Genomic DNA, 20,752 nt, shown 5'->3' with positions numbered 1-20,752 from the left:
GAGAGTGTATATGAGAGAGAGAGTGTGTCTGAGAGAGTGTGTCTGAGACAGAGAGTGTGTCTGAGAGAGAGAATGTGTCTGAGAGAGAGTTTGTGTCTGAGAGAGAGTGTGATACAGAGAGAGAGTGTCTGAGAGAGAGATTGTCTGAGAGAGAGAGTGTCTGAGAGAGAGATTGTCTGAGAGAGAGAGTGTCTGAGAGAGTGTCCGAGAGAGAGAGAGTCTGAGAGAGAGAGTGTCAGAGAGAGTGTGTCTGAGAGAGAGAGTGTGTCTGAGAGAGAGTGTGTCTGAAAGGAAGAGTATGTCTTTCAGACACTCTCTCTCTCAGACACACTCTCTCTCTCAGACACACTCTCTCTCGGAGTGTCTGAGAGAGAGAGAGAGTGTGTCTGAGAGAGAGATAGTGTGTGTCTGAGAGAGAGAAAGAGTGTGGCTGAGAGAGAGAGTGTGGCTGAGAGAGAGTGTGTGACTGAGAGAGAGAGTGTGGCTGAGAGAGCGAGAGAGTGTCTAAGAGAGAGCGACAGAGTGTCTGAGAGAGATCGAGAGAGTGTTTGAGAGAGAGCGAGAGAGTGTCTGAGAGAGAGCGAGAGTGTGTCTTAGAGAGAGAGACAGTGTCTGAGAGAGAGCAAGAGAGTGTCTGAGAGAGAGCTAGAGACTGTCTGAGAGAGAGAGAGACAGTGTCTGAGAGAGAGAGAGAGATTGTCTGAGAGAGAGTCTGTGTCTGAGAGAGAGACAGTGTCTGAGAGAGAGAGAGAGACAGTGTCTGAGAGAAAGAGAGATTGTGTCTGAGAGAGAGAGAGAGAGACAGTGTCAGAGAGAGAGAGAGTGTCTGAGAGAGAGAGAGTGTCTGAGAGAGAGAGAGTGTCTGAGAGAGAGCGAGAGAGTGTCTGAGAGAGGGAGAGAGTGTCTGAGAGAAAGAGAGAGTGTCTGAGAGAGAGAGAGTGTCTGAGAGAGAGAGAGTGTCTGAGAGAGAGAGAGTGTCTGAGAGAGAGAGTGTCAGAGAGAGAGAGTCTGAGAGAGAGCGAGAGAGTGTCTGAGAGAGAGTGAGAGTGTGTCTGAGAGAGAGAGCGAGAGAGTGTCTCAGAGAGAGAGACAGTGTCTGAGAGAGAGAGACAGTGTCTGAGAGAGAGAGACAGTGTCTGAGAGAGAGAGAGAGACAGTGTCTGAGAGAAAGAGAGAGACAGTGTCTGAGAGAGACAGAGAGACAGTGTCTGAGAGAGAGACAGTGTCTGAGAGAGAGAGAGAGTGTCTGAGAGAGAGAGAGAGTGTCTGAGAGAGAGAGTGTCTGAGAGAGAGTGTCTGAGAGAGAGAGAGTGTCTGAGAGAGGGAGAGAGTGTCTGAGAGAAAGAGAGAGTGTCTGAGAGAGAGAGAGTGTCTGAGTGAGAGAGAGTGTCTGAGAGAGAGAGTGTCAGAGAGAGAGAGTCTGAGAAAGAGCGAGAGTGTGTCTGAGAGAGAGAGAGAGAGTGTGTCTGAGAGAGTGTGTCTGAGCGAGAGAGTGTGTCTGAGAGAGAGAGTGTTTCTGAGAGAGAGTGTGTGTCTGAGAGAGAATGTGTCTGAGAGAGAGTGTCTGAGAGAGAGAGTGTCTGAGAGAGAGTGTCTGAGAGAGAGAGTGTGTATGAGAGAGAGAGTGTGTCTGAGAGAGTGTGACTGAGACAGAGAGTGTGTCTGAGAGAGAGAATGTGTCTGAGAGAGAGTTTGTGTCTGAGAGAGAGTGTGATACAGAGAGAGAGTGTCTGAGAGAGAGATTGTCTGAGAGAGAGAGTGTCTGAGAGAGAGATTGTCTGAGAGAGAGAGAGTGTCTGAGAGAGTGTCCGAGAGAGAGAGAGTCTGAGAGAGAGAGTGTCAGAGAGAGTGTGTCTGAGAGAGAGAGTGTGTCTGAGAGAGAGTGTGTCTGAAAGGAAGAGTATGTCTTTCAGACACTCTCTCTCTCAGACACACTCTCTCTCTCTCTCAGACACACTCTCTCTCGGAGTGTCTGAGAGAGAGAGAGAGTGTGTCTGAGAGAGAGATAGTGTGTGTCTGAGAGAGAGAAAGAGTGTGGCTGAGAGAGAGAGTGTGGCTGAGAGAGAGTGTGTGACTGAGAGAGAGAGTGTGGCTGAGAGAGCGAGAGAGTGTCTAAGAGAGAGCGACAGAGTGTCTGAGAGAGATCGAGAGAGTGTTTGAGAGAGAGCGAGAGAGTGTCTGAGAGAGAGCGAGAGTGTGTCTTAGAGAGAGAGACAGTGTCTGAGAGAGAGCAAGAGAGTGTCTGAGAGAGAGCGAGAGACTGTCTTAGAGAGAGAGAGACAGTGTCTGAGAGAGAGAGAGACAGTGTCTGAGAGAGAGAGATAGTGTCTGAGAGAGAGAGAGAGAGAGAGAAACAGTGTCTGAGAGACAGAGACAGTGTCTGAGAGAAAGAGAGAGAGACAGTGTCTGTGAGAGAGAGTGTCTGAGAGAGAGACAGTGTCTGAGAGAGAGTGTCTTAGAGAGAGAGAGTTCTGAGAGAGAGAGAGTGTCTGAGAGAGAGAGTGTCTGAGAGAGAGTGTCTGAGAGAGAGAGAGTGTTTGAGAGAGGGAGAGTGTCTGAGAGAGTGTCTGAGAGATATAGAGTGTCTGAGAGAGAGAGTGTTAGAGAGAGAGAGAGAGTGTGTGTCTTAGAGAGAGAGAGAGAGAGAGAGAGAGAGAGAGTGTGTGTCTGAGAGAGAGTGTCTGAGAGAGAGTGTGTTTGAGACAGAGAGTGTCTGAGAGAGAGTGAGAGAGTGTCTGAGAGAGAGCGAGAGTATGTCTGAGAGAGAGCGAGAGAGTGTCTGAGAGAGAGCGAGAGAGTGTCTGAGAGAGAGCGAGAGATTGTCTGAGAGAGAGTGTCTGAGAGAGAGAGTGTGTATGAGAGAGAGAGTGTGTCTGAGAGAGTGTGACTGAGACAGAGAGTGTGTCTGAGAGAGAGAATGTGTCTGAGAGAGAGTTTGTGTCTGAGAGAGAGTGTGATACAAAGAGAGAGTGTCTGAGAGAGAGATTGTCTGAGAGAGAGAGTGTCTGAGAGAGAGATTGTCTGAGATAGAGAGAGTGTCTGAGAGAGTGTCCGAGAGAGAGAGAGTCTGAGAGAGAGAGTGTCAGAGAGAGTGTGTCTGAGAGAGAGAGTGTGTCTGAGAGAGAGTGTGTCTGAAAGGAAGAGTATGTCTTTCAGACACTCTCTCTCTCAGACACACTCTCTCTCTCTCTCAGACACACTCTCTCTCGGAGTGTCTGAGAGAGAGAGAGAGTGTGTCTGAGAGAGAGATAGTGTGTGTCTGAGAGAGAGAAAGAGTGTGGCTGAGAGAGAGAGTGTGGCTGAGAGAGAGTGTGTGACTGAGAGAGAGAGTGTGGCTGAGAGAGCGAGAGAGTGTCTAAGAGAGAGCGACAGAGTGTCTGAGAGAGATCGAGAGAGTGTTTGAGAGAGAGCGAGAGAGTGTCTGAGAGAGAGCGAGAGTGTGTCTTAGAGAGAGAGACAGTGTCTGAGAGAGAGCAAGAGAGTGTCTGAGAGAGAGCGAGAGACTGTCTTAGAGAGAGAGAAACAGTGTCTGAGAGAGAGAGAGACAGTGTCTGAGAGAGAGAGATAGTGTCTGAGAGAGAGAGAGAGAGAGAGAGACAGTGTCTGAGAGACAGAGACAGTGTCTGAGAGAAAGAGAGAGAGACAGTGTCTGTGAGAGAGAGTGTCTGAGAGAGAGACAGTGTCTGAGAGAGAGTGTCTTAGAGAGAGAGAGTTCTGAGAGAGAGAGAGTGTCTGAGAGAGAGTGTGTCTGAGAGAGAGAGAGTGTTTGAGAGAGGGAGAGTGTCTGAGAGAGTGTCTGAGAGATATAGAGTGTCTGAGAGAGAGAGTGTTAGAGAGAGAGAGAGTGTGTGTCTTAGAGAGAGAGAGAGAGAGAGTGTGTGTCTGAGAGAGAGTGTCTGAGAGAGAGTGTGTTTGAGACAGAGAGTGTCTGAGAGAGAGTGAGAGAGTGTCTGAGAGAGAGCGAGAGTATGTCTGAGAGAGAGCGAGAGAGTGTCTGAGAGAGAGCGAGAGAGTGTCTGAGAGAGAGCGAGAGATTGTCTGAGAGAGAGTCTGTGTCTGAGAGAGAGAGAGACAGTGTCTGAGAGAGAGAGAGAGACAGTGTCTGAGAGAAAGAGAGACAGTGTCTGAGAGAGAGAGAGAGAGAGAGAGACAGTGTCAGAGAGAGAGAGAGTGTCTGAGAGAGAGAGAGTGTCTGAGAGAGAGAGATAGAGAGAGTGTCTGAGAGAGAGTGTCATAGAGAGAGTGTGTCTGAGAGAGAGTGTCTGAGAGAGTGTCTGAGAGAGAGAGAGTGTCAGAGAGAGAGAGAGTGTGTCTGAGAGAGACAGTGTCTGAGAGAGAGTGTCTGAGAGAGAGTGTGTGGCTGAGAGAGAGAGTGTGGCTGAGAGAGCGAGAGAGTGTCTGAGAGAGGGCGAGAGAGTGTCTGAGAGAGAGCGAGAGACTGTCTGAGAGAGAGAGACAGTGTCTGAGAGAGAGAGAGAAAGTGTCTGAGAGAGAGAGATAGTGTCTGAGAGAGAGAGAGACAGTGTCTGAGAGACAGAGACAGTGTCTGAGAGAAAGAGAGAGAGACAGTGTCTGTGAGAGAGAGAGTGCCTGAGAGAGAGACAGTGTCTGAGAGAGAGTGTCTTAGATAGAGAGAGTTCTGAGAGAGAGAGAGAGTGTCTGAGAGAGAGAGTGTCTGAGAGAGAGTGTCTGAGAGAGAGAGAGTGTTTGAGAGAGGGAGAGTGTCTGAGAGAGTGTCTGAGAGAGATAGAGTGTCTGAAAGAGAGAGAGTGTTAGAGAGAGAGAGAGAGTGTGTGTCTTAGAGAGAGAGAGAGTGTGTGTCTTAGAGAGAGAGAGAGAGAGAGAGAGAGAGAGAGTGTGTGTGTCTGAGAGAGAGTGTCTGAGAGAGAGTGTGTCTGAGACAGAGAGTGTCTGAGAGAGAGAGTGTCTGAGAGAGAGAGTGTGTCTAAGAGAGCGAATGTGTCTGAGAGAGAGTGAGAGAGTGTCTGAGAGAGAGCGAGAGAGTGTCTGAGAGAGAGCGAGAGATTGTCTGAGAGAGAGACAGTGTCTGAGAGAGAGAGAGAGATTGTCTGAGAGAGAGACAGTGTCTGAGAGAGAGAGAGACAGTGTCTGAGAGAGAGAGAGTGTCTGAGAGAGAGAGATAGAGAGAGTGTCTGAGAGAGAGTGTCATAGAGAGAGTGTGTCTGAGAGAGAGTGTCTGAGAGAGAGTGTGTCTGAAAGGAAGAGTATGTCTTTCAGACACTCTCTCTCTCAGACACACTCTCTCTCTCTCTCAGACACACTCTCTCTCGGAGTGTCTGAGAGAGAGAGAGAGAATGTGTCTGAGAGAGAGATAGTGTGTGTCTGAGAGAGAGAAAGAGTGTGGCTGAGAGAGAGAGTGTGGCTGAGATAGAGTGTGTGACTGAGAGAGAGAGTGTGGCTGAGAGAGCGAGAGAGTGTCTAAGAGAGAGCGACAGAGTGTCTGAGAGAGATCGAGAGAGTGTTTGAGAGAGAGCGAGAGAGTGTCTGAGAGAGAGCGAGAGTGTGTCTTAGAGAGAGAGACAGTGTCTGAGAGAGAGCAAGAGAGTGTCTGAGAGAGAGCGAGAGACTGTCTTAGAGAGAGAGAGACAGTGTCTGAGAGAGAGAGAGACAGTGTCTGAGAGAGAGAGATAGTGTCTGAGAGAGAGAGAGAGACAGTGTCTGAGAGACAGAGACAGTGTCTGAGAGAAAGAGAGAGAGACAGTGTCTGTGAGAGAGAGTGTCTGAGAGAGAGACAGTGTCTGAGAGAGAGTGTCTTAGAGAGAGAGAGTTCTGAGAGAGAGAGAGTGTCTGAGAGAGAGAGTGTCTGAGAGAGAGTGTCTGAGAGAGAGAGAGTGTTTGAGAGAGGGAGAGTGTCTGAGAGAGTGTCTGAGAGATATAGAGTGTCTGAGAGAGAGAGTGTTAGAGAGAGAGAGAGAGAGTGTGTGTCTTAGAGAGAGAGAGAGAGAGAGAGAGAGTGTGTGTCTGAGAGAGAGTGTCTGAGAGAGAGTGTGTTTGAGACAGACAGTGTCTGAGAGAGAGTGAGAGAGTGTCTGAGAGAGAGCGAGAGTATGTCTGAGAGAGAGCGAGAGAGTGTCTGAGAGAGAGCGAGAGAGTGTCTGAGAGAGAGCGAGAGATTGTCTGAGAGAGAGTGTCTGAGAGAGAGAGTGTGTATGAGAGAGAGAGTGTGTCTGAGAGAGTGTGACTGAGACAGAGAGTGTGTCTGAGAGAGAGAATGTGTCTGAGAGAGAGTTTGTGTCTGAGAGAGAGTGTGATACAGAGAGAGAGTGTCTGAGAGAGAGATTGTCTGAGAGAGAGAGTGTCTGAGAGAGAGATTGTCTGAGAGAGAGAGAGTGTCTGAGAGAGTGTCCGAGAGAGAGAGAGTCTGAGAGAGAGAGTGTCAGAGAGAGTGTGTCTGAGAGAGAGAGTGTGTCTGAGAGAGAGTGTGTCTGAAAGGAAGAGTATGTCTTTCAGACACTCTCTCTCAGACACACTCTCTCTCTCTCTCTCAGACACACTCTCTCTCGGAGTGTCTGAGAGAGAGAGAGAGTGTGTCTGAGAGAGAGATAGTGTGTGTCTGAGAGAGAGAAAGAGTGTGGCTGAGAGAGAGAGTGTGGCTGAGAGAGAGTGTGTGACTGAGAGAGAGAGTGTGGCTGAGAGAGCGAGAGAGTGTCTAAGAGAGAGCGACAGAGTGTCTGAGAGAGATCGAGAGAGTGTTTGAGAGAGAGCGAGAGAGTGTCTGAGAGAGAGCGAGAGTGTGTCTTAGAGAGAGAGACAGTGTCTGAGAGAGAGCAAGAGAGTGTCTGAGAGAGAGCGAGAGACTGTCTTAGAGAGAGAGAGACAGTGTCTGAGAGAGAGAGAGACAGTGTCTGAGAGAGAGAGATAGTGTCTGAGAGAGAGAGAGAGAGACAGTGTCTGAGAGACAGAGACAGTGTCTGAGAGAAAGAGAGAGAGACAGTGTCTGTGAGAGAGTGTGTCTGAGAGAGAGACAGTGTCTGAGAGAGAGTGTCTTAGAGAGAGAGAGTTCTGAGAGAGAGAGTGTCTGAGAGAGAGAGTGTCTGAGAGAGAGTGTCTGAGAGAGAGAGAGTGTTTGAGAGAGGGAGAGTGTCTGAGAGAGTGTCTGAGAGATATAGAGTGTCTGAGAGAGAGAGTGTTAGAGAGAGAGAGAGTGTGTGTCTTAGAGAGAGAGAGAGAGAGAGAGAGAGAGAGTGTGTGTCTGAGAGAGAGTGTCTGAGAGAGAGTGTGTTTGAGACAGAGAGTGTCTGAGAGAGAGTGAGAGAGTGTCTGAGAGAGAGCGAGAGTATGTCTGAGAGAGAGCGAGAGAGTGTCTGAGAGAGAGCGAGAGAGTGTCTGAGAGAGAGCGAGAGATTGTCTGAGAGAGAGTCTGTGTCTGAGAGAGAGAGAGACAGTGTCTGAGAGAGAGAGAGAGACAGTGTCTGAGAGAAAGAGAGACAGTGTCTGAGAGAGAGAGAGAGAGAGAGTGTCTGAGAGAGAGAGAGTGTCTGAGAGAGAGAGATAGAGAGAGTGTCTGAGAGAGAGTGTCATAGAGAGAGTGTGTCTGAGAGAGAGTGTCTGAGAGAGTGTCTGAGAGAGAGAGAGTGTCAGAGAGAGAGAGAGTGTGTCTGAGAGAGACAGTGTCTGAGAGAGAGTGTCTGAGAGAGAGTGTGTGGCTGAGAGAGAGAGTGTGGCTGAGAGAGCGAGAGAGTGTCTGAGAGAGGGCGAGAGAGTGTCTGAGAGAGAGCGAGAGACTGTCTGAGAGAGAGAGACAGTGTCTGAGAGAGAGAGAGAAAGTGTCTGAGAGAGAGAGATAGTGTCTGAGAGAGAGAGAGACAGTGTCTGAGAGACAGAGACAGTGTCTGAGAGAAAGAGAGAGAGACAGTGTCTGTGAGAGAGAGAGTGCCTGAGAGAGAGACAGTGTCTGAGAGAGAGTGTCTTAGATAGAGAGAGTTCTGAGAGAGAGAGAGAGAGTGTCTGAGAGAGAGAGTGTCTGAGAGAGAGTGTCTGAGAGAGAGAGAGTGTTTGAGAGAGGGAGAGTGTCTGAGAGAGTGTCTGAGAGAGATAGAGTGTCTGAGAGAGAGAGAGTGTTAGAGAGAGAGAGAGTGTGTGTCTTAGAGAGAGAGAGAGAGAGAGTGTGTGTCTTAGAGAGAGAGAGAGAGAGAGAGAGAGTGTGTGTCTGAGAGAGAGTGTCTGAGAGAGAGTGTGTCTGAGACAGAGAGTGTCTGAGAGAGAGAGTGTCTGAGAGAGAGAGTGTGTCTAAGAGAGCGAATGTGTCTGAGAGAGAGTGAGAGAGTGTCTGAGAGCGAGCGAGAGTGTCTGAGAGAGAGCGAGAGAGTGTCTGAGAGAGAGCGAGAGAGTGTCTGAGAGAGAGCGAGAGATTGTCTGAGAGAGAGACAGTGTCTGAGAGAGAGAGAGAGATTGTCTGAGAGAGAGACAGTGTCTGAGAGAGAGAGAGACAGTGTCTGAGAGAGAGAGAGTGTCTGAGAGAGAGAGATAGAGAGAGTGTCTGAGAGAGAGTGTCATAGAGAGAGTGTGTCTGAGAGAGAGTGTCTGAGAGAGTGTCTGAGAGAGAGTAGTGTGTCAGAGAGAGAGAGAGTGTGTCTGAGAGAGAGAGTGTCTGAGAGAAAGTGTCTGAGAGAGAGTGTGTGGCTGAGAGAGAGAGTGTGGCTGAGAGAGCGAGAGAGTGTCTGAGAGAGAGCGAGACAGTGTCTGAGAGAGAGCGAGAGACTGTCTGAGAGAGAGAGACAGTGTCTGAGAGAGAGAGAGAAAGTGTCTGAGAGAGAGAGATAGTGTCTGAGAGAGAGAGAGACAGTGTCTGAGAGACAGAGACAGTGTCTGAGAGAAAGAGAGAGAGACAGTGTCTGTGAGAGAGAGAGTGCCTGAGAGAGAGACAGTGTCTGAGAGAGAGTGTCTTAGATAGAGAGAGTTCTGAGAGAGAGAGAGAGAGAGAGTGTCTGAGAGAGAGAGTGTCTGAGAGAGAGTGTCTGAGAGAGAGAGAGTGTTTGAGAGAGGGAGAGTGTCTGAGAGAGTGTCTGAGAGAGATAGAGTGTCTGAGAGAGAGAGAGTGTTAGAGAGAGAGAGAGAGTGTGTGTCTTAGAGAGAGAGAGAGAGTGTGTGTCTTAGAGAGAGAGAGAGAGAGTGTGTGTGTCTGAGAGAGAGTGTGTCTGAGACAGAGAGTGTCTGAGAGAGAGAGTGTCTTAGAGAGAGAGTGTGTCTAAGAGAGAGAATGTGTCTGAGAGAGAGTGAGAGAGTGTCTGAGAGCAAGCGAGAGTGTGTCTGAGAGAGAGCGAGAGAGTGTCTGAGAGAGAGCGAGAGAGTGTCTGAGAGAGAGCGAGAGATTGTCTGAGAGAGAGACAGTGTCTGAGAGAGAGAGAGAGATTGTCTGAGAGAGAGACAGTGTCTGAGAGAGAGAGACAGTGTCTGAGAGAGAGATAGAGACAGTGTCTGAGAGAAAGAGAGAGACAGTGTCTGAGAGAGAGAGATAGTGTCTGAGAGAGAGAGAGAGAGAGAGAGACAGTGTCTGAGAGACAGAGACAGTGTCTGAGAGAAAGAGAGAGAGACAGTGTCTGTGAGAGAGAGTGTCTGAGAGAGAGACAGTGTCTGAGAGAGAGTGTCTTAGAGAGAGAGAGTTCTGAGAGAGAGAGAGTGTCTGAGAGAGAGTGTGTCTGAGAGAGAGAGAGTGTTTGAGAGAGGGAGAGTGTCTGAGAGAGTGTCTGAGAGATATAGAGTGTCTGAGAGAGAGAGTGTTAGAGAGAGAGAGAGTGTGTGTCTTAGAGAGAGAGAGAGAGAGAGTGTGTGTCTGAGAGAGAGTGTCTGAGAGAGAGTGTGTTTGAGACAGAGAGTGTCTGAGAGAGAGTGAGAGAGTGTCTGAGAGAGAGCGAGAGTATGTCTGAGAGAGAGCGAGAGAGTGTCTGAGAGAGAGCGAGAGAGTGTCTGAGAGAGAGCGAGAGATTGTCTGAGAGAGAGTCTGTGTCTGAGAGAGAGAGAGACAGTGTCTGAGAGAGAGAGAGAGACAGTGTCTGAGAGAAAGAGAGACAGTGTCTGAGAGAGAGAGAGAGAGAGAGAGACAGTGTCAGAGAGAGAGAGAGTGTCTGAGAGAGAGAGAGTGTCTGAGAGAGAGAGATAGAGAGAGTGTCTGAGAGAGAGTGTCATAGAGAGAGTGTGTCTGAGAGAGAGTGTCTGAGAGAGTGTCTGAGAGAGAGAGAGTGTCAGAGAGAGAGAGAGTGTGTCTGAGAGAGACAGTGTCTGAGAGAGAGTGTCTGAGAGAGAGTGTGTGGCTGAGAGAGAGAGTGTGGCTGAGAGAGCGAGAGAGTGTCTGAGAGAGGGCGAGAGAGTGTCTGAGAGAGAGCGAGAGACTGTCTGAGAGAGAGAGACAGTGTCTGAGAGAGAGAGAGAGAAAGTGTCTGAGAGAGAGAGATAGTGTCTGAGAGAGAGAGAGACAGTGTCTGAGAGACAGAGACAGTGTCTGAGAGAAAGAGAGAGAGACAGTGTCTGTGAGAGAGAGAGTGCCTGAGAGAGAGACAGTGTCTGAGAGAGAGTGTCTTAGATAGAGAGAGTTCTGAGAGAGAGAGAGAGTGTCTGAGAGAGAGAGTGTCTGAGAGAGAGTGTCTGAGAGAGAGAGAGTGTTTGAGAGAGGGAGAGTGTCTGAGAGAGTGTCTGAGAGAGATAGAGTGTCTGAAAGAGAGAGAGTGTTAGAGAGAGAGAGAGAGTGTGTGTCTTAGAGAGAGAGAGAGTGTGTGTCTTAGAGAGAGAGAGAGAGAGAGAGAGAGAGAGAGTGTGTGTGTCTGAGAGAGAGTGTCTGAGAGAGAGTGTGTCTGAGACAGAGAGTGTCTGAGAGAGAGAGTGTCTGAGAGAGAGAGTGTGTCTAAGAGAGCGAATGTGTCTGAGAGAGAGTGAGAGAGTGTCTGAGAGAGAGCGAGAGAGTGTCTGAGAGAGAGCGAGAGATTGTCTGAGAGAGAGACAGTGTCTGAGAGAGAGAGAGAGATTGTCTGAGAGAGAGACAGTGTCTGAGAGAGAGAGAGACAGTGTCTGAGAGAGAGAGAGTGTCTGAGAGAGAGAGATAGAGAGAGTGTCTGAGAGAGAGTGTCATAGAGAGAGTGTGTCTGAGAGAGAGTGTCTGAGAGAGAGTGTGTCTGAAAGGAAGAGTATGTCTTTCAGACACTCTCTCTCTCAGACACACTCTCTCTCTCTCTCAGACACACTCTCTCTCGGAGTGTCTGAGAGAGAGAGAGAGAATGTGTCTGAGAGAGAGATAGTGTGTGTCTGAGAGAGAGAAAGAGTGTGGCTGAGAGAGAGAGTGTGGCTGAGATAGAGTGTGTGACTGAGAGAGAGAGTGTGGCTGAGAGAGCGAGAGAGTGTCTAAGAGAGAGCGACAGAGTGTCTGAGAGAGATCGAGAGAGTGTTTGAGAGAGAGCGAGAGAGTGTCTGAGAGAGAGCGAGAGTGTGTCTTAGAGAGAGAGACAGTGTCTGAGAGAGAGCAAGAGAGTGTCTGAGAGAGAGCGAGAGACTGTCTTAGAGAGAGAGAGACAGTGTCTGAGAGAGAGAGAGACAGTGTCTGAGAGAGAGAGATAGTGTCTGAGAGAGAGAGAGAGACAGTGTCTGAGAGACAGAGACAGTGTCTGAGAGAAAGAGAGAGAGACAGTGTCTGTGAGAGAGAGTGTCTGAGAGAGAGACAGTGTCTGAGAGAGAGTGTCTTAGAGAGAGAGAGTTCTGAGAGAGAGAGAGTGTCTGAGAGAGAGAGTGTCTGAGAGAGAGTGTCTGAGAGAGAGAGAGTGTTTGAGAGAGGGAGAGTGTCTGAGAGAGTGTCTGAGAGATATAGAGTGTCTGAGAGAGAGAGTGTTAGAGAGAGAGAGAGAGAGTGTGTGTCTTAGAGAGAGAGAGAGAGAGAGAGAGAGAGAGTGTGTGTCTGAGAGAGAGTGTCTGAGAGAGAGTGTGTTTGAGACAGACAGTGTCTGAGAGAGAGTGAGAGAGTGTCTGAGAGAGAGCGAGAGTATGTCTGAGAGAGAGCGAGAGAGTGTCTGAGAGAGAGCGAGAGAGTGTCTGAGAGAGAGCGAGAGATTGTCTGAGAGAGAGTGTCTGAGAGAGAGAGTGTGTATGAGAGAGAGAGTGTGTCTGAGAGAGTGTGACTGAGACAGAGAGTGTGTCTGAGAGAGAGAATGTGTCTGAGAGAGAGTTTGTGTCTGAGAGAGAGTGTGATACAGAGAGAGAGTGTCTGAGAGAGAGATTGTCTGAGAGAGAGAGTGTCTGAGAGAGAGATTGTCTGAGAGAGAGAGAGTGTCTGAGAGAGTGTCCGAGAGAGAGAGAGTCTGAGAGAGAGAGTGTCAGAGAGAGTGTGTCTGAGAGAGAGAGTGTGTCTGAGAGAGAGTGTGTCTGAAAGGAAGAGTATGTCTTTCAGACACTCTCTCTCAGACACACTCTCTCTCTCTCTCTCAGACACACTCTCTCTCGGAGTGTCTGAGAGAGAGAGAGAGTGTGTCTGAGAGAGAGATAGTGTGTGTCTGAGAGAGAGAAAGAGTGTGGCTGAGAGAGAGAGTGTGGCTGAGAGAGAGTGTGTGACTGAGAGAGAGAGTGTGGCTGAGAGAGCGAGAGAGTGTCTAAGAGAGAGCGACAGAGTGTCTGAGAGAGATCGAGAGAGTGTTTGAGAGAGAGCGAGAGAGTGTCTGAGAGAGAGCGAGAGTGTGTCTTAGAGAGAGAGACAGTGTCTGAGAGAGAGCAAGAGAGTGTCTGAGAGAGAGCGAGAGACTGTCTTAGAGAGAGAGAGACAGTGTCTGAGAGAGAGAGAGACAGTGTCTGAGAGAGAGAGATAGTGTCTGAGAGAGAGAGAGAGAGAGACAGTGTCTGAGAGACAGAGACAGTGTCTGAGAGAAAGAGAGAGAGACAGTGTCTGTGAGAGAGTGTGTCTGAGAGAGAGACAGTGTCTGAGAGAGAGTGTCTTAGAGAGAGAGAGTTCTGAGAGAGAGAGTGTCTGAGAGAGAGAGTGTCTGAGAGAGAGTGTCTGAGAGAGAGAGAGTGTTTGAGAGAGGGAGAGTGTCTGAGAGAGTGTCTGAGAGATATAGAGTGTCTGAGAGAGAGAGTGTTAGAGAGAGAGAGAGTGTGTGTCTTAGAGAGAGAGAGAGAGAGAGAGAGAGAGAGTGTGTGTCTGAGAGAGAGTGTCTGAGAGAGAGTGTGTTTGAGACAGAGAGTGTCTGAGAGAGAGTGAGAGAGTGTCTGAGAGAGAGCGAGAGTATGTCTGAGAGAGAGCGAGAGAGTGTCTGAGAGAGAGCGAGAGAGTGTCTGAGAGAGAGCGAGAGATTGTCTGAGAGAGAGTCTGTGTCTGAGAGAGAGAGAGACAGTGTCTGAGAGAGAGAGAGAGACAGTGTCTGAGAGAAAGAGAGACAGTGTCTGAGAGAGAGAGAGAGAGAGAGTGTCTGAGAGAGAGAGAGTGTCTGAGAGAGAGAGATAGAGAGAGTGTCTGAGAGAGAGTGTCATAGAGAGAGTGTGTCTGAGAGAGAGTGTCTGAGAGAGTGTCTGAGAGAGAGAGAGTGTCAGAGAGAGAGAGAGTGTGTCTGAGAGAGACAGTGTCTGAGAGAGAGTGTCTGAGAGAGAGTGTGTGGCTGAGAGAGAGAGTGTGGCTGAGAGAGCGAGAGAGTGTCTGAGAGAGGGCGAGAGAGTGTCTGAGAGAGAGCGAGAGACTGTCTGAGAGAGAGAGACAGTGTCTGAGAGAGAGAGAGAAAGTGTCTGAGAGAGAGAGATAGTGTCTGAGAGAGAGAGAGACAGTGTCTGAGAGACAGAGACAGTGTCTGAGAGAAAGAGAGAGAGACAGTGTCTGTGAGAGAGAGAGTGCCTGAGAGAGAGACAGTGTCTGAGAGAGAGTGTCTTAGATAGAGAGAGTTCTGAGAGAGAGAGAGAGAGTGTCTGAGAGAGAGAGTGTCTGAGAGAGAGTGTCTGAGAGAGAGAGAGTGTTTGAGAGAGGGAGAGTGTCTGAGAGAGTGTCTGAGAGAGATAGAGTGTCTGAGAGAGAGAGAGTGTTAGAGAGAGAGAGAGAGTGTGTGTCTTAGAGAGAGAGAGAGAGAGAGTGTGTGTCTTAGAGAGAGAGAGAGAGAGAGAGAGAGTGTGTGTCTGAGAGAGAGTGTCTGAGAGAGAGTGTGTCTGAGACAGAGAGTGTCTGAGAGAGAGAGTGTCTGAGAGAGAGAGTGTGTCTAAGAGAGCGAATGTGTCTGAGAGAGAGTGAGAGAGTGTCTGAGAGCGAGCGAGAGTGTCTGAGAGAGAGCGAGAGAGTGTCTGAGAGAGAGCGAGAGAGTGTCTGAGAGAGAGCGAGAGATTGTCTGAGAGAGAGACAGTGTCTGAGAGAGAGAGAGAGATTGTCTGAGAGAGAGACAGTGTCTGAGAGAGAGAGAGACAGTGTCTGAGAGAGAGAGAGTGTCTGAGAGAGAGAGATAGAGAGAGTGTCTGAGAGAGAGTGTCATAGAGAGAGTGTGTCTGAGAGAGAGTGTCTGAGAGAGTGTCTGAGAGAGAGTAGTGTGTCAGAGAGAGAGAGAGTGTGTCTGAGAGAGAGAGTGTCTGAGAGAAAGTGTCTGAGAGAGAGTGTGTGGCTGAGAGAGAGAGTGTGGCTGAGAGAGCGAGAGAGTGTCTGAGAGAGAGCGAGACAGTGTCTGAGAGAGAGCGAGAGACTGTCTGAGAGAGAGAGACAGTGTCTGAGAGAGAGAGAGAAAGTGTCTGAGAGAGAGAGATAGTGTCTGAGAGAGAGAGAGACAGTGTCTGAGAGACAGAGACAGTGTCTGAGAGAAAGAGAGAGAGACAGTGTCTGTGAGAGAGAGAGTGCCTGAGAGAGAGACAGTGTCTGAGAGAGAGTGTCTTAGATAGAGAGAGTTCTGAGAGAGAGAGAGAGAGAGAGTGTCTGAGAGAGAGAGTGTCTGAGAGAGAGTGTCTGAGAGAGAGAGAGTGTTTGAGAGAGGGAGAGTGTCTGAGAGAGTGTCTGAGAGAGATAGAGTGTCTGAGAGAGAGAGAGTGTTAGAGAGAGAGAGAGAGTGTGTGTCTTAGAGAGAGAGAGAGAGTGTGTGTCTTAGAGAGAGAGAGAGAGAGTGTGTGTGTCTGAGAGAGAGTGTGTCTGAGACAGAGAGTGTCTGAGAGAGAGAGTGTCTTAGAGAGAGAGTGTGTCTAAGAGAGAGAATGTGTCTGAGAGAGAGTGAGAGAGTGTCTGAGAGCAAGCGAGAGTGTGTCTGAGAGAGAGCGAGAGAGTGTCTGAGAGAGAGCGAGAGAGTGTCTGAGAGAGAGCGAGAGATTGTCTGAGAGAGAGACAGTGTCTGAGAGAGAGAGAGAGATTGTCTGAGAGAGAGACAGTGTCTGAGAGAGAGAGACAGTGTCTGAGAGAGAGATAGAGACAGTGTCTGAGAGAAAGAGAGAGACAGTGTCTGAGAGAGAGAGAGAGAGAGAGAGAGAGAGTGTCAGAGAGAGAGAGAGAGTGTCTGAGAGAGAGAGAGTGTCTGAGAGAGAGTGTCATAGAAAGAGTGTGTCTGAGAGAGAGAGTTTCTGAGAGAGAGAGTCTGAGAGAGAGCGAGAGAGTGTCTGAGAGAGAGCGAGAGTGTGTCTGAGAGAGAGAGCGAGAGAGTGTCTCAGAGAGAGCGAGAGAGTGTCTAAGAGAGTGGTGAGAGAGTGTCTGAGAGAGAGAGACAGTGTCTGAGAGAGAGAGACAGTGTCTGAGAGAGAGAGACAGTGTCTGAGAGAGAGAGAGAGAGAGACAGTGTCTGAGAGAAAGAGAGAGACAGTGTCTGAGAGAGAGTGTCTTAGATAGAGAGAGTTCTGAGAGAGAGAGAGAGTGTCTGAGAGAGAGAGTGTCTGAGAGAGAGTGTCTGAGAGAGAGAGAGTGTTTGAGAGAGGGAGAGTGTCTGAGAGAGTGTCTGAGAGAGATAGAGTGTCTGAGAGAGAGAGAGTCTGAGAGAGAGAGTGTGTCTAAGAGAGCAAATGTGTCTGAGAGAGAGTGAGAGAGTGTCTGAGAGCGAGCGAGAGTGTGTCTGAGAGAGAGCGAGAGAGTGTCTGAGAGAGAGCGAGAGAGTGTCTGAGAGAGAGCGAGAGATTGTCTGAGAGAGAGACAGTGTCTGAGAGAGAGAGAGAGATTGTCTGAGAGAGAGACAGTGTCTGAGAGAGAGAGAGACAGTGTCTGAGAGAGAGAGAGTGTCTGAGAGAGAGAGATAGAGAGAGTGTCTGAGAGAGAGTGTCATAGAGAGAGTGTGTCTGAGAGAGAGTGTCTGAGAGAGTGTCTGAGAGAGAGAGAGAGAGAGAGAGTGTCAGAGAGAGAGAGAGAGTGTCTGAGAGAGAGAGAGTGTCTGAGAGAGAGTGTCATAGAAAGAGTGTGTCTGAGAGAGAGAGTGTCTGAGAGAGAGAGTCTGAGAGAGAGCGAGAGAGTGTCTGAGAGAGAGCGAGAGTGTGTCTGAGAGAGAGAGCGAGAGAGTGTCTCAGAGAGAGCGAGAGAGTGTCTAAGAGAGTGGTGAGAGAGTGTCTGAGAGAGAGAGACAGTGTCTGAGAGAGAGAGACAGTGTCTGAGAGAGAGAGACAGTGTCTGAGAGAGAGAGAGAGAGAGACAGTGTCTGAGAGAAAGAGAGAGACAGTGTCTGAGAGAGAGTGTCTTAGATAGAGAGAGTTCTGAGAGAGAGAGAGAGAGTGTCTGAGAGAGAGAGTGTCTGAGAGAGAGTGTCTGAGAGAGAGAGAGTGTTTGAGAGAGGGAGAGTGTCTGAGAGAGTGTCTGAGAGAGATAGAGTGTCTGAGAGAGAGAGAGTCTGAGAGAGAGAGTGTGTCTAAGAGAGCAAATGTGTCTGAGAGAGAGTGAGAGAGTGTCTGAGAGCGAGCGAGAGTGTGTCTGAGAGAGAGCGAGAGAGTGTCTGAGAGAGAGCGAGAGAGTGTCTGAGAGAGAGCGAGAGATTGTCTGAGAGAGAGACAGTGTCTGAGAGAGAGAGAGAGATTGTCTGAGAGAGAGACAGTGTCTGAGAGAGAGAGAGACAGTGTCTGAGAGAGAGAGAGTGTCTGAGAGAGAGAGATAGAGAGAGTGTCTGAGAGAGAGTGTCATAGAGAGAGTGTGTCTGAGAGAGAGTGTCTGAGAGAGTGTCTGAGAGAGAGAGAGTGTCAGAGAGAGAGAGAGTGTGTCTGAGAGAGAGAGTGTCTGAGAGAGAGTGTCTGAGAGAGAGTGTGTGGCTGAGAGAGAGAGTGTGGCTGAGAGAGCGAGAGAGTGTCTGAGAGAGAGCGAGAGAGTGTCTGAGAGAGAGCGAGAGACTGTCTGAGAGAGAGAGACAGTGTCTGAGAGAGAGAGAGAAAGTGTCTGAGAGAGAGAGATAGTGTCTGAGAGAGAGAGAGACAGTGTCTGAGAGACAGAGACAGTGTCTGAGAGAAAGAGAGAGAGACAGTGTCTGTGAGAGAGAGAGTGCCTGAGAGAGAGACAGTGTCTGAGAGAGAGTGTCTTAGATAGAGAGAGTTCTGAGAGAGAGAGAGAGAGAGTGTCTGAGAGAGAGAGTGTCTGAGAGAGAGTGTCTGAGAGAGAGAGAGTGTTTGAGAGAGGGAGAGTGTCTGAGAGAGTGTCTGAGAGAGATAGAGTGTCTGAGAGAGAGAGAGTGTTAGAGAGAGAGAGAGAGTGTGTGTCTTAGAGAGAGAGAGAGAGAGAGTGTGTGTCTTAGAGAGAGAGAGAGAGAGAGTGTGTGTCTGAGAGAGAGTGTCTGAGAGAGAGTGTGTCTGAGACAGAGAGTGTCTGAGAGAGAGAGTGTCTGAGAGAGAGAGTGTGTCTAAGAGAGAGAATGTGTCTGAGAGAGAGTGAGAGAGTGTCTGAGAGCAAGCGAGAGTGTGTCTGAGAGAGAGCGAGAGAGTGTCTGAGAGAGAGCGAGAGAGTGTCTGAGAGAGAGCGAGAGATTGTCTGAGAGAGAGACAGTGTCTGAGAGAGAGAGAGAGATTGTCTGAGAGAGAGACAGTGTCTGAGAGAGAGAGACAGTGTCTGAGAGAGAGATAGAGACAGTGTCTGAGAGAAAGAGAGAGACAGTGTCTGAGAGAGAGAGAGAGAGAGAAAGAGAGAGAGTGTCAGAGAGAGAGAGAGTGTCTGAGAGAGAGTGTCATAGAAAGAGTGTGTCTGAGAGAGAGAGTGTCTGAGAGAGAGAGTCTGAGAGAGAGCGAGAGAGTGTCTGAGAGAGAGCGAGAGTGTGTCTGAGAGAGAGAGCGAGAGAGTGTCTCAGAGAGAGCGAGAGAGTGTCTAAGAGAGTGGTGAGAGAGTGTCTGAGAGAGAGAGACAGTGTCTGAGAGAGAGAGACAGTGTCTGAGAGAGAGAGACAGTGTCTGAGAGAGAGAGAGAGAGAGACAGTGTCTGAGAGAAAGAGAGAGACAGTGTCTGAGAGAGAGAGGCAGTGTCTGAGAGAGAGACAGTGTCTGAGAGAGAGAGAGAGAGTGTCTGAGAGAGAGAGAGTGTCTGAGAGAGAGAGTGTCTGAGAGAGAGAGTGTCTGAGAGAGAGAGAGTGTCTGAGAGAGGGAGAGAGTGTCTGAGAGAAAGAGAGAGTGTCTGAGAGAGAGAGAGAGAGAGTGTCTGAGTGAGAGAGAGTGTCTGAGAGAGAGAGTGTCAGAGAGAGAGAGTCTGAGAAAGAGCGAGAGTGTGTCTGAGAGAGAGAGAGAGAGAGTGTGTCTGAGAGAGTGTGTCTGAGTGAGAGAGTGTGTCTGAGAGAGAGAGTGTTTCTGAGAGAGAGTGTGTGTGTGAGAGAGAATGTGTCTGAGAGAGAGTGTCTGAGAGAGAGAGTGTCTGAGAGAGAGTGTCTGAGAGAGAGAGTGTGTATGAGAGAGAGAGTGTGTCTGAGAGAGTGTGTCTGAGACAGAGAGTGTGTCTGAGAGAGAGAATGTGTCTGAGAGAGAGTTTGTGTCTGAGAGAGAGTGTGATACAGAGAGAGAGTGTCTGAGAGAGAGATTGTCTGAGAGAGAGAGTGTCTGAGAGAGAGATTGTCTGAGAGAGAGAGAGTGTCTGAGAGAGTGTCCGAGAGAGAGAGAGTCTGAGAGAGAGAGTGTCAGAGAGAGTGTGTCTGAGAGAGAGAGTGTGTCTGAGAGAGAGTGTGTCTGAAAGGAAGAGTATGTCTTTCAGACACTCTCTCTCTCAGACACACGCTCTCTCTCTCTCTCTCTCAGACACACTCTCTCTCGGAGTGTCTGAGAGAGAGAGAGAGTGTGTCTGAGAGAGAGATAGTGTGTGTCTGACAGAGAGAAAGAGTGTGGCTGAGAGAGAAAGTGTGGCTGAGAGAGAGTGTGTGACTGAGAGAGAGAGTGTGGCTGAGAGAGCGAGAGAGTGTCTAAGAGAGAGCGACAGAGTGTCTGAGAGAGATCGAGAGAGTGTTTGAGAGAGAGCGAGAGAGTGTCTGAGAGAGAGCGAGAGATTGTCTGAGAGAGAGACAGTGTCTGAGAGAGAGAGAGAGATTGTCTGAGAGAGAGACAGTGTCTGAGAGAGAGAGACAGTGTCTGAGAGAGAGATAGAGACAGTGTCTGAGAGAAAGAGAGAGACAGTGTCTGAGAGAGAGAGAGAGAGAGAGAGAGAGAGTGTCAGAGAGAGAGAGAGAGTGTCTGAGAGAGAGAGAGTGTCTAAGAGAGAGTGTCATAGAAAGAGTGTGTCTGAGAGAGAGAGTGTCTGAGAGAGAGAGTCTGAGAGAGAGCGAGAGAGTGTCTGAGAGAGAGCGAGAGTGTGTCTGAGAGAGAGAGCGAGAGAGTGTCTCAGAGAGAGCGAGAGAGTGTCTAAGAGAGTGGTGAGAGAGTGTCTGAGAGAGAGAGACAGTGTCTGAGAGAGAGTGTCTTAGATAGAGAGAGTTCTGAGAGAGAGAGAGAGTGTCTGAGAGAGAGAGTGTCTGAGAGAGAGTGTCTGAGAGAGAGAGAGTGTTTGAGAGAGGGAGAGTGTCTGAGAGAGTGTCTGAGAGAGATAGAGTATCTGAGAGAGAGAGAGTGTTAGAGAGAGAGAGAGAGTGTGTGTCTTAGAGAGAGAGAGAGAGAGTGTGTGTCTTAGAGAGAGAGAGAGAGAGAGAGAGAGAGAGTGTGTGTGTCTGAGAGAGAGTGTCTGAGAGAGAGTGTGTCTGAGACAGAGAGTGTCTGAGAGAGAGTGTGTCTGAGACAGAGAGTGTCTGAGAGAGAGAGTGTCTGAGAGAGAGAGTGTGTCTAAGAGAGCGAATGTGTCTGAGAGAGAGTGAGAGAGTGTCTGAGAGCGAGCGAGAGTGTGTCTGAGAGAGAGTGTCTGAGAGAGTGTCTGAGAGAGAGAGAGTGTCAGAGAGAGAGAGAGTGTGTCTGAGAGAGACAGTGTCTGAGAGAGAGTGTCTGAGAGAGAGTGTGTGGCTGAGAGAGAGAGTGTGGCTGAGAGAGCGAGAGAGTGTCTGAGAGAGAGCGAGAGAGTGTCTGAGAGAGAGCGAGAGACTGTCTGAGAGAGAGAGACAGTGTCTGAGAGAGAGAGAGAAAGTGTCTGAGAGAGAGAGATAGTGTCTGAGAGAGAGAGAGACAGTGTCTGAGAGACAGAGACAGTGTCTGAGAGAAAGAGAGAGAGACAGTGTCTGTGAGAGAGAGAGTGCCTGAGAGAGAGACAGTGTCTGAGAGAGAGAGAGACAGTGTCTGAGAGAGAGAGACAGTGTCTGAGAGAGAGAGAGAGAGAGAGAGAGACAGTGTCTGAGAGAAAGAGAGAGACAGTGTCTGAGAGAGAGTGTCTTAGATAGAGAGAGTTCTGAGAGAGAGAGAGAGTGTCTGAGAGAGAGTGTCTGAGAGAGAGAGAGTGTTTGAGAGAGGGAGAGTGTCTGAGAGA

Source organism: Ascaphus truei, chromosome 5, assembly GCF_040206685.1.
Source record: "Ascaphus truei isolate aAscTru1 chromosome 5, aAscTru1.hap1, whole genome shotgun sequence".
NCBI classification, from domain to species: domain Eukaryota; kingdom Metazoa; phylum Chordata; class Amphibia; order Anura; family Ascaphidae; genus Ascaphus; species Ascaphus truei.
The sequence above is the reverse complement of the archived record's forward strand: the minus strand, read 5'-3'. Positions refer to the sequence as shown.